Consider the following 20,469-nt stretch of genomic DNA (forward strand, 5'->3'; position numbering starts at 1 on the left):
TTTCCCGATGTATTTCCAAAAGAATTACCGGGATTACCCCCACATCGATCCGTTGAATTTCAAATAGATCTTGTACCAGGAGCTGCACCAATAGCTCGTGCTCCTTACAGACTCGCACCCAACGAGATGAAAGAACTGTAAAACCAATTACAAGAACTTTTAGAGCGTGGTTTCATTCGACCAAGCACATCACCTTGGGGAGCTCCTGTTTTGTTTGTCAAGAAGAAAGATGATACTTTCAGGTTGTGTATCGACTACCGAGAGTTGAACAAACTTACCATCAAGAACCGCTACCCACTACCGAGAATCGACCACTTATTTGATCAACTACAAGGCTCGTCTGTTTATTCAAAGATTGACTTACGTTCCGGGTATCATCAAATGCGGGTGAAAGAAGATGATATTCCAAAGACTGCTTTTAGAACACGTTACGGTCATTACGAGTTTATGGTCATGCCATTTGGTTTAACTAATGCACCAGCTGTGTTCATGGACCTTATGAACCGAGTGTGTGGACCATACCTTGACAAGTTTGTCATTGTTTTCATTGATGACATACTTATTTACTCAAAGAATGACCAAGAACACGGTGAACATTTGAGAAAGGTGTTAGAAGTATTGAGGAAGGAAGAATTGTACGCTAAGTTTTCAAAGTGTGCATTTTGGTTGGAAGAAGTTCAATTCCTCGGTCACATAGTGAACAAAGAAGGTATTAAGGTGGATCCGGCAAAGATAGAAACTGTTGAAAAGTGGGAAACCCCGAAAACTCCGAAACACATACGCCAATTTTTAGGACTAGCTGGTTACTACGGAAGGTTCATCCAAGACTTTTCCAGAATAGCAAAACCCTTGACTGCATTAACGCATAAAGGGAAGAAATTTGAATGGAATGATGAACAAGAGAAAGCGTTTCAGTTATTGAAGAAAAAGCTAACTACGACACCTATATTGTCATTGCCTGAAGGGAATGATGATTTTGTGATTTATTGTGACGCGTCAAAGCAAGGTCTCGGTTGTGTATTAATGCAACGAACGAAGGTGATTGCTTATGCGTCTAGACAATTGAAGATTCACGAACAAAATTATACGACGCATGATTTGGAATTAGGCGCGGTTGTTTTTGCATTAAAGACTTGGAGGCACTATTTATATGGGGTCAAAAGTATTATATATACCAACCATAAAAGTCTTCAACACATATTTAATCAGAAACAACTGAATATGAGGCAGCGTAGGTGGATTGAATTATTGAATGATTATGACTTTGAGATTCGTTACCACCCGGGAAAGGCAAATGTGGTAGCCGATGCATTGAGCAGGAAGGACAGAGAACCCATTCGAGTAAAATCTATGAATATAATGATTCATAATAACCTTACTACTCAAATAAAGGAGGCGCAACAAGGAGCTTTAAAAGAGTGAAATTTAAAGGATGAAATACCCAAGGGATCGGAGAAGCATCTTAATATTCGGGAAGACGGAACCCGGTATAGGGCTGAAAGGATTTGGGTACCAAAATTTGGAGATATGAGAGAAATGGTACTTAGAGAAGCTCATAAAACCAGATACTCAATACATCCTGGAACGGGGAAGATGTACAAGGATCTCAAGAAACATTTTTGGTGGCCGGGTATGAAAGCCGATGTTGCTAAATACGTAGGAGAATGTTTGACGTGTTCTAAGGTCAAAGCTGAGCATCAGAAACCATCAGGTCTACTTCAACAACCCGAAATCCCGGAATGGAAATGGGAAAACATTACCATGGATTTCATCACTAAATTGCCAAGGACTGCAAGTGGTTTTGATACTATTTGGGTAATAGTTGATCATCTTACCAAATCAGCACACTTCCTGCCAATAAGAGAAGATGACAAGATGGAGAAGTTAGCACGACTGTATTTGAAGGAAGTCGTCTCCAGACATGGAATACCAATCTCTATTATCTCTGATAGGGATGGCAGATTTATTTCAAGATTCTGGCAGACATTACAGCAAGCATTAGGAACTCGTCTAGACATGAGTACTGCCTATCATCCACAAACTGATGGGCAGAGTGAAAGGACGATACAAACGCTTGAAGACATGCTACGAGCATGTGTTATTGATTTTGGAAACAGTTGGGATCGACATCTACCGTTAGCAGAATTTTCCTACAACAACAGCTACCATTCAAGCATTGAGATGGCGCCGTTTGAAGCACTTTATGGTAGAAAGTGCAGGTCTCCGATTTGTTGGAGTGAAGTGGGGGATAGACAGATTACGGGTCCGAAGATTATACAAGAAACTACCGAGAAGATCATCCAAATTCAACAACGGTTGAAAACCGCCCAAAGTCGACAAAAGAGCTACGCTGACATTAAAAGAAAAGATATAGAATTTGAAATTGGAGAGATGGTCATGCTTAAAGTTGCACCTTGGAAAGGCGTTGTTCGATTTGGTAAACGAGGGAAATTAAATCCAAGGTATATTGGACCATTCAAGATTATTGATCGTGTCGGACCAGTAGCTTACCGACTTGAGTTACCTCAACAACTTGCGGCTGTACATAACACTTTCCACATCTCGAATTTGAAGAAATGTTTTGCTAAAGAAGATCTCACTATTCCGTTAGATGAAATCCAAATCAACGAAAAACTTCAATTCATCGAAGAACCCGTCGAAATAATGGATCGTGAGGTTAAAAGACTTAAGCAAAACAAGATACCAATTGTTAAGGTTCGATGGAATGCTCGTAGAGGACCCGAGTTCACCTGGGAGCGTAAAGATCAGATGAAGAAGAAATACCCGCATCTATTTCCAGAAGATTCGTCAACACCTTCAACAGCTTAAAATTTCGGGACGAAATTTATTTAACGGGTAGGTACTGTAGTGACCCGAACTTTTCCATGTTTATATATATTAATTGAGATTGATATTTACATGATTAAATATTTCCAATATGTTAAGCAATCAAACTTGTTAAGACTTGATTAATTGAAATATATTTCATATAGACAATTGACCACCCAAGTTGACCGGCGATTCACGAACGTTAAAACTTGTAAAAAATGACATGACGATATATATATGGATATACATATGGTTAACATGAGATTATGATAAGTAAGTATCTCCATAAGTATATTAACAATGAGTTATATACATATAAACAAGACTACTAACTTAAGGATTTCGAAACGAGACATATATGTAACGATTATCATTGTAACGACATTTAAATGTATATAAATCATATTAAGATATATTAATATATCATAATATCATGATAATATAATAATTTAACATCTCATTAGATATAATAAACAATGGGTTAACAACATTAATTGAGATCGTTAACTTAAAGGTTTCAAAACAACACTTACATGTAACGACTAACGATGACTTAACGACTCAGTTAAAATGTATATACATGTAGTGTATATAGATGTATTAAAATACTTTTGGAAGACTTCAAGACGTATATAAAAACACTCATACTTAATGAAAATGGTTACAGTTACTTTCCCATTCTTTTCTTTCATCAAGAATTCTAGTCGTATTTTTACCCGTATTATACACAGCTTCAAAACGTACTTACTAGGGGTATATACCAATAGGAACTAGCATGGGATTCCACTCTTGATTATGTCATGTATGACTAATCAATTTTAACTTCTACCATGAGCTAGTCAACTAACTAGAACTCCTTTTAACCCCACTCACCACTCACCAATTACCACTCATCATTCACTCCATTTCACTTCCAATTCTCTTTCTAATTCTCTCTCAACACACCCACACTATTATGAATGTATTTTTCCTGTAGTTAATCATCATCTTCATCAAAAATCACTTCAAGAATCAAGCTATAATCATCATAGGAAGAACACTTCAAGAACACTTCAAAAATCCCTTCAAGTTTACTAATTTACTTCCAAGCTTTCTAATTCATTCCAAGTAATCATCTAAGATCAAGAAACCTTTGTTATATACAGTAGGTTATCTTTCTTATTCAAGGTAATATTCATATTCAAACTTTGATTCAATTTCTATAACTATAAACTATCTTAATTCGAGTAAAAATCTTACTTGAACTTGTTTTTGTGTCATGATCCTACTTCAAGAACTTTCAAGCCATCCAAGATCCTTTGAAGCTAGATCATTTCTTGTCACTTCCAGTAGGTTTACCTACTAAACTTGAGGTAGTAATGATGTTCATAACATCATTCGATTCATATATATAAAACTATCTTATTCGAAGGTTTAAACTCGTAATCACTAGAACATAGTTTAGTTAATTCTAAACTTGTTCGCAAACAAAAGTTAATCCTTCTACCTTGACTTTTAAAATCAACTAAACACATGTTCTATATCTATATGATATGCTAACTTAATGATTTAAAACCTGGAAACACGAAAAACACCGTAAAACCGGATTTACGCCGTCGTAGTAACACCGCGGGCTGTTTTGGGTTAGTTAATTAAAAACTATGATAAACTTTGATTTAAAAGTTGTTATTCTGAGAAAATGATTTTTATTATGAACATGAAACTATATCCAAAAATTATGGTTAAACTCAAAGTGAAAGTATGTTTTCTAAAATGGTCATCTAGACGTCGTTCTTTCGACTGAAATGACTACCTTTACAAAAACGACTTGTAACTTATTTTTCCGACTATAAACCTATACTTTTTCTGTTTAGATTCATAAAATAGAGTTCAATATGAAACCATAGCAATTTGATTCACTCAAAACGGATTTAAAATGAAGAAGTTATGGGTAAAACAAGATTGGATAATTTTTCTCATTTTAGCTACGTGAAAATTGGTAACAAATCTATTCCAACCATAACTTAATCAACTTGTATTGTATATTATGTAATCTTGAGATACCATAGACACGTATACAATGTTTCGACCTATCATGTCGACACATCTATATATATTTCGGAACAACCATAGACACTCTATATGTGAATGTTGGAGTTAGCTATACAGGGTTGAGGTTGATTCCAAAATATATATAGTTTGAGTTGTGATCAATACTGAGATACGTATACACTGGGTCGTGGATTGATTCAAGATAATATTTATCGATTTATTTCTGTACATCTAACTGTGGACAACTAGTTGTAGGTTACTAACGAGGACAGCTAACTTAATAAACTTAAAACATCAAAATATATTAAAAGTGTTGTAAATATATTTTGAACATACTTTGATATATATGTATATATTGTTATAGGTTCGTGAATCAACCAGTGGCCAAGTCTTACTTCCCGACGAAGTAAAAATCTGTGAAAGTGAGTTATAGTCCCACTTTTAAAATCTAATATTTTTGGGATGAGAATACATGCAGGTTTTATAAATGATTTATAAAATAGACACAAGTACGTGAAACTACATTCTATGGTTGAATTATCGAAATCGAATATGCCCCTTTTTATTAAGTCTGGTAATCTAAGAATTAGGGAACAGACACCCTAATTGACGCGAATCCTAAAGATAGATCTATTGGGCCCAACAAGCCCCATCCAAAGTACCGGATGCTTTAGTACTTCGAAATTTATATCATATCCGAAGGGTGTCCCGGAATGATGGGGATATTCTTATATATGCATCTTGTTAATGTCGGTTACCAGGTGTTCACCATATGAATGATTTTTATCTCTATGTATGGGATGTTTATTGAAATATGAAATCTTGTGGTCTATTATTATGATTTGATATATATAGGTTAAACCTATAACTCACCAACATTTTTGTTGACGTTTTAAGCATGTTTATTCTCATGTGATTATTAAGAGCTTCCGCTGTCGCATACTTAAATAAGGACGAGATTTGGAGTCCATGCTTGTATGATATTGTATAAAAACTGCATTCAAGAAACTTATTTTGTTGTAACATATTTGTATTGTAAACCATTATGTAATGGTCGTGTGTAAACATGATATTTTAGATTATCATTATTTGATAATCTACGTAAAGCTTTTTAAACCTTTATTGATGAAATAAAGGTTATGGTTTGTTTTAAAATGAATGCAGTCTTTGAAAAACGTCTCATATAGAGGTCAAAACCTCGCAACGAAATCAATTAATATGGAACGTTTTTAATCAATAAGAACGGGACATTTCATAATGTCCAACAGTCCAGTAACAATCTAAAAACCTCATTTCTTACCCCAATTACCGACTCCGTTACTTGTGAGAACATTTTGTTTAATAGTTGTAGCCCGATGTTCTTGTTCTCACTTTCGTGAGAAGCGAACATTACTAACCCATAAGCATAGCATGCTTCTTTATGTTGCATGTTAGCCGCTTTTTCTAAATCATGAAGTCCTATATTCGGATACATTGAGTCAAAATAATTTCTTAACCCGTTGCGTAAAATAGCATTTGGGTTCCCCGCAATATATGCATCAAAGTAAACACATCGTAACTTATGGGTTTCCCAATGTGATATCCCCCATCTTTCAAACGAAAGTCTCTTATAAACCAAGACATTCTTGGAACGTTCTTCGAATGTCATACAAACTGATTTCGCCTTAAATAGTTGTGCCGAGGAATTCTGACCGACTCTAGACAAGATTTCATCAATCATGTCTCCGGGTAGGTCTCTTAAAATATTGGGTTGTCTATCCATTTTGTGTTTTTAAACTGTAAAATAGACAAGGGTTAGATTCATAAAAAAAAATTACTTATTAATACAAGCAATTTTTACATATATCATAAAGCATAAGCACACTATATTACATATATTACACCACACGAATACAACTATCTTATTCCGACTTGCTCGTTTCTTCTTCTTCGGTTTTGGTTCGTTTTGCCAAGTTTCTAGGGATATATGATGTTCCCCTAATACGAGCCGTCGTTTTCCACATTGGTTTAGAAAAACCTGGTGGTTTAGAGGTTTCCGGGTCATTGTTACAACTTAAGGGCTTCGGGGGTTGACGATACATATAAAGTTCATCGGGGTTGGAATTAGATTTCTCTATTTTTATGCCCTTTCCCTTATTATTTTCTTTTGCCTTATTAAGTTCAGTTGGGGTAATTTCTATAACATCATCGGAATACTCGTCGGAATCCGATTCATCGGAGAATTGGTAATCCTCCCAATATTTTGCTTCCTTGGCGGAAACACCATTGACCATAATTAACCTTGGTCGGTTGGTTGAGAATTTTCTTTTACTTAACCGTTTTATTATTTCCCCCACCGGTTCTATTTCCTCCTCCGGTTCCTCCTCTTCCGGTTCTGATTCTTCTTCCGGTTCCGACTCTTCTTCCGGTTCCTCTTCTGGAACTTGTGAATCAGTCCACGAATCATTTCTATTTACATTTGACTCTTCATTATTATTAGGTGAGTCAATGGGACTTGTTCTAGAGGTAGACATCTATCACATAATATCAAACGTGTTAAGAGATTAATATATCACATAATATTCACATGTTAAAAATATATAGTTTCCAACAAAATTTGTTAAGCAATCATTTTTCAAGTAAACACGGTCAAAGTCCAGACTCACTAATGCATCCTAACAAACTCGATAAGACACACTAATGCAAAATTCTGGTTCTCTAAGACCAACGCTCGGATACCAACTGAAATGTCCCGTTCTTATTGATTAAAAACGTTCCATATTAATTGATTTCGTTGCGAGGTTTTGACCTCTATATGAGACGTTTTTCAAATACTGCATTCATTTTTAAAACAAACCATAACCTTTATTTCATAAATAAAGGTTTAAAAAACTTTACGTAGATTATCAAATAATGATAATCTAAAATATCCTGTTTACACACGACCATTACATAATGGTTTACAATACAAATATGTTACATTGAAATCAGTTTCTTGAATGCAGTTTTTACACAATATCATACAAACATGGACTCCAAATCTTGTCCTTATTTTAGTATGCAACAGCGGAAGCTCTTAGTATTCACCTGAGAATAAACATGCTTTAAACGTCAACAAAAATGTTGGTGAGTTATAGGTTTAACCTATATATATCAAATCGTAACAATAGACCACAAGATTTCATATTTCAATACACATCCCATACATAGAGATAAAAATCATTCATATGGTGAACACCTGGTAACTGACATTAACAAGATGCATATATATAAGAATATCCCCATCATTCCGGGACACCCTTCGGATATGATATAAATTTCGAAGTACTAAAGCATCCAGTACTTTGGATGGGGTTTGTTAGGCTCAATAGATCTATCTTTAGGATTCGCGTCAATTAGGGTGTTTGTTCCCTAATTCTTAGATTACCAGACTTAATAAAAAGGGTCATATTCGATTTCGATAATTCAACCATAGAATGTAGTTTCACGTACTTGTGTCTATTTTGTAAATCATTTATAAAACCTGCATGTATTCTCATCCCAAAAATATTAGATTTTAAAAGTGGGACTATAACTCACTTTCACAGATTTTTACTTCGTCGGGAAGTAAGACTTGGCCACTGGTTGATTCACGAACCTATAACAATATATACATATATATCAAAGTATGTTCAAAATATATTTACAACACTTTTAATATATTTTGATGTTTTAAGTTTATTAAGTCAGCTGTCCTCGTTAGTAACCTACAACTAGTTGTCCACAGTTAGATGTACAGAAATAAATCGATAAATATTATCTTGAATCAATCCACGACCCAGTGTATACGTATCTCAGTATTGATCACAACTCAAACTATATATATTTTGGAATCAACCTCAACTCTGTATAGCTAACTCCAACATTCACATATAGAGTGTCTATGGTTGTTCCGAAATATATATAGATGTGTCAACATGATAGGTCAAAACATTGTATACGTGTATATGGTATCTCAAGATTACATAATATACAATACAAGTTGATTAAGTTATGGTTGGAATAGATTTGTTACCAATTTTCACGTAGCTAAAATGAGAAAAATTATCCAATCTTGTTTTACCCATAACTTCTTCATTTTAAATCCGTTTTGAGTGAATCAAATTGCTATGGTTTCATATTGAACTCTATTTTAGGAATCTAAACAGAAAAAGTATAGGTTTATAGTCGGAAAAATAAGTTACAAGTCATTTTTGTAAAGGTAGTCATTTCAGTCGAAAGAACGACGTCTAGATGACCATTTTAGAAAACATACTTTCACTTTGAGTTTAACCATAATTTTTGGATATAGTTTCATGTTCATAATAAAAATCATTTTCCCAGAATAACAACTTTTAAATCAAAGTTTATCATAGTTTTTAATTAACTAACCCAAAACAGCCCGCGGTGTTCCTACGACGGCGTAAATCCGGTTTTACGGTATTTTTCGTGTTTCCAGGTTTTAAATCAGTAAGTTAGCATATCATATAGATATAGAACATGTGTTTAGTTGATTTTATAAGTCAAGTTAGAAGGATTAACTTTTATTTGCGAACAAGTTTAGAATTAACTAAACTATGTTCTAGTGATTACAAGTTTAAACCTTCGAATAAGATAGCTTTATATGTATGAATCGAATGATGTTATGAACATCATTACTACCTCAAGTTCCTTGGATAAACCTACCGGAAATGAAAAAAATAGATCTAGCTTCAAAGGATCCTTGGATGGCTTGAAAGTTCTTGAACCAGAATCATGACACGAAAACAATTTCAAGTAAGATTTCCACTCGAAATAAGATTGTTATAGTTATAGAAATTGAATTAAAGTTTGAATATGATTATTACCTTGTATTAGAAAGATAACCTACTGTAAGTAACAAAGGTTTCTTGATCTTGGATGATTACTTGGAATGGATTTAGAAAACTTGGAAGTAAACTTGCAATCTTGGAAGTATTCTTGATTTTATGAAACTAGAACTTTTGGAATTTATGAAGAACCCTTAGAACTTGAAGATAGAACTTGAGAGAGATCAATTAGATGAATAAAATTGAAGAATGAAAGTGTTTGTAGGTGTTTTTGGTCTTTGGTGTATGGATTAGATATAAAGGATATGTAATTTTGTTTTCATGTAAATAAGTCATGAATGATTACTCATATTTTTGTAATTTTATGAGATATTTCATGCTAGTTGCCAAATGATGGTTCCCACATGTGTTAGGTGACTCACATGGGCTGCTAAGAGCTGATCATTGGAGTGTATATACCAATAGTACATACATCTAAAAGCTGTGTATTGTACGAGTACGAATACGGGTGCATACGAGTAGAATTGTTGATGAAACTGAACGAGGATGTAATTGTAAGCATTTTTGTTAAGTAGAAGTATTTTGATAAGTGTCTTGAAGTCTTTCAAAAATGTATGAATACATATTAAAACACTACATGTATATACATTTTAACTGAGTCGTTAAGTCATCGTTAGTCGTTACATGTAAATGTTGTTTTGAAACCTTTAGGTTAACGATCTTGTTGAATGTTGTTAACCCATTGTTTATTATAACAAATGAGATGTTAAATTGTTATATTATCATGATATTATGATATATAATATATCTTAGTATGATATATATACAGTTAAATGTCGTTACAACGATAATCGTTACATATATGTCTCGTTTCGAAATCATTAAGTTAGTATTCTTATTTTTACATATGTATTTCATTGTTAATACACTTAATAATATATTTAATTATCATTTAACATAATTAACCAAGTGTATCAATATCTTAATATGATTCATATGTACCTAGTAAGACGTTGTTATAACGATAATCGTTATATATATCGTTTTCGAGTTTCTTAAATTAATAGTCTCATTTTTATGTATATAACTCATTGTTAAAATACCTAATGAGATACATACTTATAATAAAATCATGTTAACTATATATATAACCATATATATGTCATCGTATAGTTTTTACAAGTTTTAACGTTCGTGAATCACCGGTCAACTTGGGTGGTCAATTGTCTATATGAAACCTATTTCAATTAATCAAGTCTTAACAAGTTTGATTGCTTAACATGTTGGAAACACTTAATCATGTAAATAACAATTTCATTTAATATATATATAAACATGGAAAAGTTCGGGTCACTACACAGCTAGTCCTAAAAACTGGCGTATGTGTTTCAGAGTTTTCGGGGTTTCCCACTTTTCAACGGTTTCAATCTTTGCTGGATCCACCTGAATACCTTCTTTGTTCACTATGTGACTGAGGAATTGAACTTCTTCCAACCAAAATGCACACTTTTAAAACTTAGCGTACAGTTTTTCTTTCCTTAACAACTCTAGCACTTTTCTCAAGTGTTCTTCGTGCTCTTGATCATTCTTCGAGTAAATAAGTATGTCATCGATGAAAACAATGAAAAACTTGTCAAGATATGGCCCACATGTGAAGACCCGTCCTAATCCATCCGGACGAAATCCATATCGATTATAAACGATTCACAACAGTTGATTACATCGTGAGGTATTTGACCTCTATATGACACATTTTACAAACATTGCATTCAATTTTAGAAGACATTCTTTCTTTACAACGAAAATTGACGGCATGCATACAATTCAGAATATATCCAACTATAATTGACTTAATAATAATCTTGATGAACTCGACGACTCGAATGCAACGTCTTTTGAAATATGCCATGAATGACTCCAAGTAATGTTTCTAAAATGAGCAAATGCACAGCGGAAGATTTCTTTCGTACCTGAGAATAAACATGCTTTCAATTGTCAACCAAAAGGTTGGTGAGTTCATTAGTTTATCATAAATAATCATTTCATAATTTTAATAGACCACAAGATTTCATATTTCCATTTCTCATAAACATACGTCTCATGCATAGAGACAAAAATATCATTCATATGGATTGAACACCTGGTAACCGACATTCACAATATGCATATAAGAATATCCCCATCATTCCGAGATCCTCCTTCGGACATGATAAAAATTTCGAAGTACTAAAGCATCCGGTACTTTGGATGGGGCTTGTTGGGCCCGATAGATCTATCTTTAGAGTTCTCGTCAATTAGGGTGTCTGTTCCCTAATTCTTAGATTACCAGACTTAATAAAAAGGGGCATACTCAGTTTCGATCATTCAACCATATAATGTAGTTTCAATTACTTGTGTCTATTTCGTAAAACAGTTATAAAAACAGCGCATGTATTCTCAGTCCCAAATATATATATTGCAAAAGCATTTAAAAAGGGATTAATGAAACTCACCTAATGTATTTTGTAGTAAAAATACATATGACTATATTGAACAATGCAGGGTTGGCCTCGGATTCACGAACCTATATCAATTGTATATTTATTAAAACATATAATCGTAATCGAGCAAGTTTATATATATTATTATTAATAATATATTTGTTATATTTCATGTTATTTGGATCATTTTAATATATTTAATTTATATATTTTATATAGTTAATATTTATCATTATTTATATTATACATATATATGTAAGGTTTTATATATTATAACAATATATATTTGGGTATTAACTGATACATTTTATATATATAATTTAGTAATTATCATTTTAATAATAACCATATAATGATACGTAATATTAATATTATTGTAATGTATTGTTGTATAAAATATCTATTTGTAATAATACCAGTATTGAATTGACAAGAATGATAATAGTAATGATAATAATAATAGTAATAATATTAGTAGTAATAGTATCTATTTTAATGTATATGGTAATCTTAATAAAAATGCTAATTTTGATAATTTTAATTAAAATGATACTTTTAGTAAATGATAATAATATCAGTGCTAATAATACATATCAGATTTATCCTAAGTTTCTTATAATTTCTAAACTTATGACTACAGTTTCTATAATTTAAATTTGTAACGTATTCATAATTGTACCTATATTCAAATAATTATGGCCATTTTTCACAATTTTTATCGTATCACTTTTATTATTAATTTTGTAACATGAATGTTGTTAATATGTTCATAATCATCTTAATGACGATAATCATAATATTACAATAATAATCATAATAATATTAATAATAATACTAATAATAGTAATAATAATAATAATATAGTGATAATAATAATAATAATAATAATAATAATAATACTTAATGATAATATTAGTAATAATAATAATGATAATACTATTAATTAGATAAATGATAATAATAATAATAATTATACTTTAATTCTTAGGAACTAATAACACTTATCTTAATAATAACCATAATCAATAATAATGATAACAACAACAATAATAATAATAATGATGATAATAATAATAATTATAATAATAATGAAGTAATAACAATAACAATAAAAGACTACTACCTCACAAGAATAGGTTCCAAAAAGAATATAATTGCCCCTTGCCCGGACTCGAACCCGAGACCTCTCGGATACACACAAACAACCTTAACCAACTGATCCATTCGATTTTTACTGATTATAACTCTTCTAAATATTATTTAACCTATTAACTTCTGTTTCCCTTTCATCTTCTCTTCAAACATATAAATCGGCCAAGACAGTTTTAAATTGGTCCAATTAGGAAATTTTAAAACATTTGTAAATAATAGAAATCAGATGTCAGATGTTAGCATTAAAAGGAAAACGAGAAAAAAAATAAAAAATAAAAAAATAAAAATAAAAACTGCTACTGCAGTCTCGACGCATACAGAAAAAAATATAAATCTTGATTTTTAATTAGAGATCGTTTTAACAAAAACTTACTTCATGAAATAGGTTGCAAAACCCCTTTAGAAACTATCTGTGTACCTAATTGAATCTGAAACATCGAATTAAAAACGAATTTTGAGAAGAACTATTATTTTGACTTTTGAAAATATATCTTTGACTTCGAAATTCGACTTTGATTTTATGAATTAAGAACTGAAACTTTATATATAGATTAAATGAAGGATTTCTAACAATCCTCCATTTATAAATTTTTAAATGCGACACAGAATCGTGATTTGGCTCAAAAGTTGAAGAACGGGTTTTGCAGTCTGTTTAAAAAAAAATTATTAATTTAACTAATTTAACAGTATTGGGTTGTTGAAATTGATATTGGAAATGGAAGGTAGTTCGAATGGATCCAATATTACAATGAATTAGTCGATCTTATAATGGAATCAGTCGACAGCCAGTACAAATATAACAGGAATTAAATAAGAAAAAAATATATAAAAGCAGATTACGTTATCTACTGAGTTTGGATGTTTTCTATTGATTGAATCACAATAGGGGACAGAAACAAGATAATGCTACAGATTGAGAGCTACTGATAACAGATCCTGATTCCAAATGAGTACGTTCTATAATATAATGTATATTAATATATTAATTATTAGTAATTATAATTAATTAAAATCCTATTAATAATTGAATTAATAATAATAATAGTAATAATAATAATAATGTTAATATTATCAAATAATACTAAAAATGATATCAATAATAATTTATAATAATAATAATACTAATTATTAATGGTAACGGTAATAATAATATCCAATAATAATACTAATATTAATCATAAATACTAAAATTAAAATTTTATTATTAGTTATAATACTAATGATATTAATAATCTTAATAAAGATAATAATAATACATAACCATTTATAGTAATTAAAATTATAATCTTACTACTAATTATGATATGAAATATGAATAATGATAACAACAATACTAATAACACTAATATTAATAGTAGTTATGTAACAATTCAGTTGTATCAATTTCATATTTATGTAATATACAAAATATTAATAATAACTTTGTTATTAATATTAACTACATATTCTAATAATAGTAGTGAAAGTAATATTAATATTAGTAAAGGTAACAACCTAATTGCATTAGATTTCTTATCTATATCTATTATCTATAACAGTATAACTAATACTGATATTAATTATTAATATTAATATTAGTATTAATAATAATAATGAAAATAATAAAATCTTATTTAATTTGTTTAATAATATATTGTTAATTATGTAATATTTAATAATCATATAATATATTATATAGTAACTTTTACTGAATCTTTATCATTTAACTATATATATATTATTTAATAATATACATAAATCTCATATGTCTATATATTCATTTTAAATTTTACTTAATCATTTTGTATCTTATTTAACATATCTAATTCCAATGTTTAAATTATATTTTATAATTTTAAATTACTACACATATTTATATTTACATATATATATATGTACAATTTTATTTACAAACAATGGTTGGTGAATCATCGGAATTAGTCAGAGAGTAATTGATTACGTGACTATAGTTCCAAAACTTTTGAGGTTAAAAATTACAGACTTTGCTTATCGTGTCGGAAACATATAAAGATAAAGTTTAAATTTAGTCAGAAATTCTCGGTTCGTCACACCACACACTCGGTTCATGAGGTCCATGAACATAGCTGGTGCGTTAGTCAATCCAAATGGCATAACCATAAACTCGTAATGACCGTAACGCGTCCTAAAAGCAGTCTTTGGAATATCATCCTCCTTCACCCGCATTTGATGATATCCAGAACGTAAATCGATCTTTGAATAAACATACGAGCCTTGTAGTTGATCAAATAAGTCATCGATTCTCGGTAGTGGGTAGCGGTTCTTGATGGTAAGTTTGTTCAACTCTCGGTAGTTGATACACAACCTGAATGTACCATCTTTCTTCTTGACAAACAAAACAGGATCTCCCCACGGTAATGTGCTTGGTCGAATGAAACCACGCTCTAAAAGTTCTTGTAATTGGCTCTGAAGTTCCTTCAATTCGCTAGGTGCGAGTCTGTATGGAGCACGAGCTATTGGTGCAGCTCCCGGTACAAGGTCCATTTGAAATTCAACGGATCGGTGTGGAGGTAGTCCCGATAATTCTTTCGGAAATACATCGGGAAATTCTTTTGCAACGGGAATATCATTGATGTTCTTTTCTTCGGAATTGACTTTCTCGACGTGTGCTAGCACAGCATAGCAACCTTTTCTTATTAGTTTTTGTGCCTTCAGGTTACTAATAAGATTTAACTTTGCGTTGCTCTTTTCTCCGTACACCATTAAGGGTTTTCCTTTTTCTCGTATAATGCGAATTGCATTTTTGTAACAAACGATCTCTACTTTCACTTCTTTCAACCAGTCCATACAGATTATCACATCAAAACTCCCTAACTCTACTGGTATCAAGTCAATCTTAAATGTTTCGCTAACCAGTTTAATTTCTCGATTCCGACATATATTATCTGCTGAAATTAATTTACCATTTGCTAATTCGAGTAAAAATTTACTATCCAAAGGCGTCAATGGGCAACTTAATTTAGCACAAAATTCTCTACTCATATAGCTTCTATCCGCACCCGAATCAAATAAAACATTAGCAGATTTATCGTCAATAAGAAACGTACCCGTAACAAGCTCCGGGTCTTCCTGTGCTTCTGCCGCATTAATATTGAAAACTCTTCCACGGTCCTGCCCATTAGTATTCCCCTGATTCGGGCAATTTCTAATAATGTGGCCCGGTTTTCCACATTTATAACAAACAGCGTTGGTATTACTTGCTCCGACACTATTCGTTTCGGCATTACTTGTTCCGGCATTATTTGCTCCCTTAGTTCTATTAAACTTTGGTCCGTAGACCTCACACTTTATCGCACTATGAACATTTCTTTTACACCTGTTGCAAAATGTCGTGCAAAACCCCTGGTGATTTTCTTCACACCTATGACATGGCTGTTTTTGGTTTTTATTGCCGTTGTTGTTATTGAGGTTGTTGTTGGGATTGTTATTATTGTTGAAACGGTTGTTGTAGTTGTTGTTGTTGTTGGGATGTTTGTTGTAGTTATTGTTAGGATTGCGGTTATTGTTGCGATTGTTGTTGCGGTTGTTGGGATAGTTGTTTCGATTGTGGTTGTAATTGTTATTGTTGTTGTACTGGTGACTCTTGTCACTGTTTTCCTCCCACTTCCTCTTGAGTTGTTTCGTGTTGGTTTCTTCGGCCGCCTGCTCTTTAATTCTTTCCTCAATCTAATTTATGAGTTTATGAGCCATTCGACTTGCCTTCTGTATAGAAGCGAGCTGGTGTGAACTTACATCTTCTTGAATCCTTACTGATAACCCTTTTACAAACGCGTCAATCTTCTCTTCTTCATCTTCGAATGCTCCCGGGCACAATAGGCACAACTCTGTGAATCGTTGTTCATATGTGGTAACGTCGAACCCTTGTGTTCGTAACTCTCTAAGTTCTGCCTTGAGTTTATTGACTTCGTTTCTAGGACGGTACTGCTCGTTCATCAATTGCTTGAATGCCGACCACGGTAGTGCGTAAGCAGCATTTTGTCCTACCTGTTCAAGATAGGTGTTCCACCACGTTAATGCAGTACATGTAAAGGTATGTGTAGCGTACTTAACTTTGTCCTCTTCAGTACACTTACTTATGGCAAACACCGATTCGACTTTCTCGGTCCACCGTTTCAATCCAATTGGTCCTTCGGTTCCATCAAATTCTAAAGGTTTGCAGGCAGTGAATTCTTTGTAGGTGCATCCTACACGATTTCTTGCACCGTTAGCTGCATTGCTAGATTCAGCGTTATTGTTGGTATGTAGCGCAACCTGTACTGCGGATATGTTTGCAGCAAGAAAGGTACGAAATTCCTCTTCGTTCATATTCATGGTGTGTCGAGTAGTCGGTGCCATTTCTTTCAAAATAGACAACTGATCGAGTTAATCATACAGAATATTAAGAGTAGTCAATAGTATTTCGTAGCATAATATGAACTCATTTATAAAAGCTTTTTCTTCATATTAGCGTTTTATAAGTTTAAATTTGGGTACTACCTACCCGTTAAGTTCATACTTATTAGCTAATATACAATTCAACTACTACAATTCCATATGAAAAACTGATTATAATAATATATCACATACAAATATTCTTCAAACTTACAACTTCGCTATATTACATATAACATGAAATATAGTACACTATGATACATGACAGTTTTGAAGATAAATCTAGTTAATACGCAAGTTGTTCAGCAAAGGAAATAAAGACACGTAATTCATAAGTCCAGAAACAAGTCATGCATTCTGGTTTTACTAAGACGACTTCCCATCCTTGGTCTTGTGGAAAATAACCGTTATGACCATTGGCTAGGCAGCATGTTGTAACGTCGTCAAAAGGACGAGAGTTTCTTAATGTCCAACAGCCCCGTAATAATCTAAAAACCTTGTTTCTCACCCCAACTACTGAATCCGTCACTTGTGGGAAGGTTTTATTTAAAAGTTGCAATCCGATATTCTTTTTCTCACTTTGTTAAGAAGCGAACATCACTAACCCGTAAGCATAACATGTTTCTTTATGTTGCATGTTAGAAGCTCTTTCTAATTCACGAAATTCTATGTTGGGATATGTTGAGTCAAAATAGGTTCTTAACCCGTAGCGTAAAATTGCATTTGAGTTCCCCGCATTTAATGCTTTAAAGAAAACACGGCGTAACTTACGGTCTCCCCAATGTGATATACCCCACCTATCAAAGGAAAGCCTTTTATAAACTAAGGCATTTTCGGAAAGTCTTTCAAATGTTTGACAAGTTAATTTCGCCATAACTAAATGTGCTGATGAATTCTGACCGACTCTAGACAAGATTTCCTCAATCATATCCTCTGATAGGTCTTCTAAAATATTCGGTTGTCTACCCTTAACGTCCATTTTGTTTTTATACTGTAAAATAGACAAGGATTAGATTCGTAATAACAAACAATACAAGCAATATTTACATAGAACATAAAAGTACAAGCACACTACAATACATTTATTACACAACATGCTCACACCCCTTTAATCTGAATCACTGGTTTCTTCTTCTTCTTCGGACTTCGTTCTTTTTCCTAATCTTCTAGGGATATATGATGTTCCTCTAATACGAGTCATCATTTTCCACATTGGTTTAGAAAAACCTGGTGGTTTAGAGGTTCCCGGGTTATTGTCACGATATTGAAAATATGGGTGTTGACGGTACATATAAAGTTCATCGGGGTCGGAATCAGATTTCTCTATTTTGATGCCTTTTCCCTTATTATTTTCTTTTGCCTCATTAAATTGGGTCGGGGTAATTTCTATAACATCATCAGAATCCTCATCAGGATCCGATTCATCGGAAAATTGGTAATTTTCCCAATATTTTGCTTCCTTAGCGGAAACACCATTGACCATTATTAACTTTGGTCCATTGGTTGAGGATTTTCTTTTATTTGACCGGTTTTCTGTGTTTCCTACTATTCCCCCTCCGGAACCTCTTCTTCTTCTTCCGGTTCCTCTTCTTCCGGTTCCGTTTCCTCTTCTTCCAGTTCTTCGGGAACTTGTGAATCTTGCCAATATATATTCGACTCTTCGTTATTATTAGGTGAGTCAATGGGATTTGTGCTAGAGGTAGACATCTATCGCACAATATCAAATATGTTAAGAGATTAATATATCACATAATATTTACATGTTAATAATATATAGTTTCCAACAAAAATGTTAAGCAATCATTTTTAAAGAAAATACGGTCGAAGTCCAGACTCACTAATGCATCATAACAAACTCGATAAGACACACTAATGCAAATTTTCTAGTTCTCTAAGACCAACGCTCGGATACCAACTGAAATGTCCCGTTCATATTGATTATAAACGTTCCATATTAATTGATTTCGTCGCGAGGTTTTGACCTCTATATGAGACGTTTTTCAAAGACTGCATTCATTTTTAAAACAACCATAACCTTTATTTTATCGATAAAGGTTTAAAAAGCATTACGTAGATTATCAAATAATGATAATCTAAAATATACCGTTTACACACGACCATTACATAATGGTTTACAATAAGAATATATTACATCAAAAATAAGTTTCTTGAATTTCAGTTTTTACATAATATCATACAAACATGGACTCCAAATCTTGTCCTTATTTTAGTATGCAACAGCGGAAGCTCTTAATAATCACCTGAGAATAAACATGCTTAAAACGTCAACAAAAATGTTGGTGAGTTATAGGTTTAACCTATATATTATCAAATCATAATAATAGACCACAAGATTTCATATTTCAATATACATCCCATACATAGAGATAAAATTCATTCATATGGTGAACACCTGGTAACCGACATTAACAAGATGCATATAAGAATATCCCCTATCATTCCAGGAAATCCTTTAGACATGATAAAAACGAATTCGAAGTACTAAAGCATCCGGTACTTTGGATGTGGTTCGTTAGGCCCAATAGATCTATCTTTAGTATTCGCGTCAATTAGTAGATCGGTTTACTAATTCTTAGGTTACCAAGTAAAAAGGGGCATATTCGGCTTCGATCATTCAACCATATAATGTAGTTTCAATTACTTGTGTCTATTTCGTAAAACATTTATAAAAATTGCGCATGTATTCTCAGCCCAAAAATATAAAGGGTAAAAAGGCAAATGAAACTCACTTTCACAGATTTTTACTTCGTCGGGAAGTAAGA

This window comes from Rutidosis leptorrhynchoides, chromosome 4, assembly GCF_046630445.1.
Source record: "Rutidosis leptorrhynchoides isolate AG116_Rl617_1_P2 chromosome 4, CSIRO_AGI_Rlap_v1, whole genome shotgun sequence".
In the NCBI taxonomy this organism is placed as follows: Eukaryota; Viridiplantae; Streptophyta; class Magnoliopsida; order Asterales; family Asteraceae; genus Rutidosis; species Rutidosis leptorrhynchoides.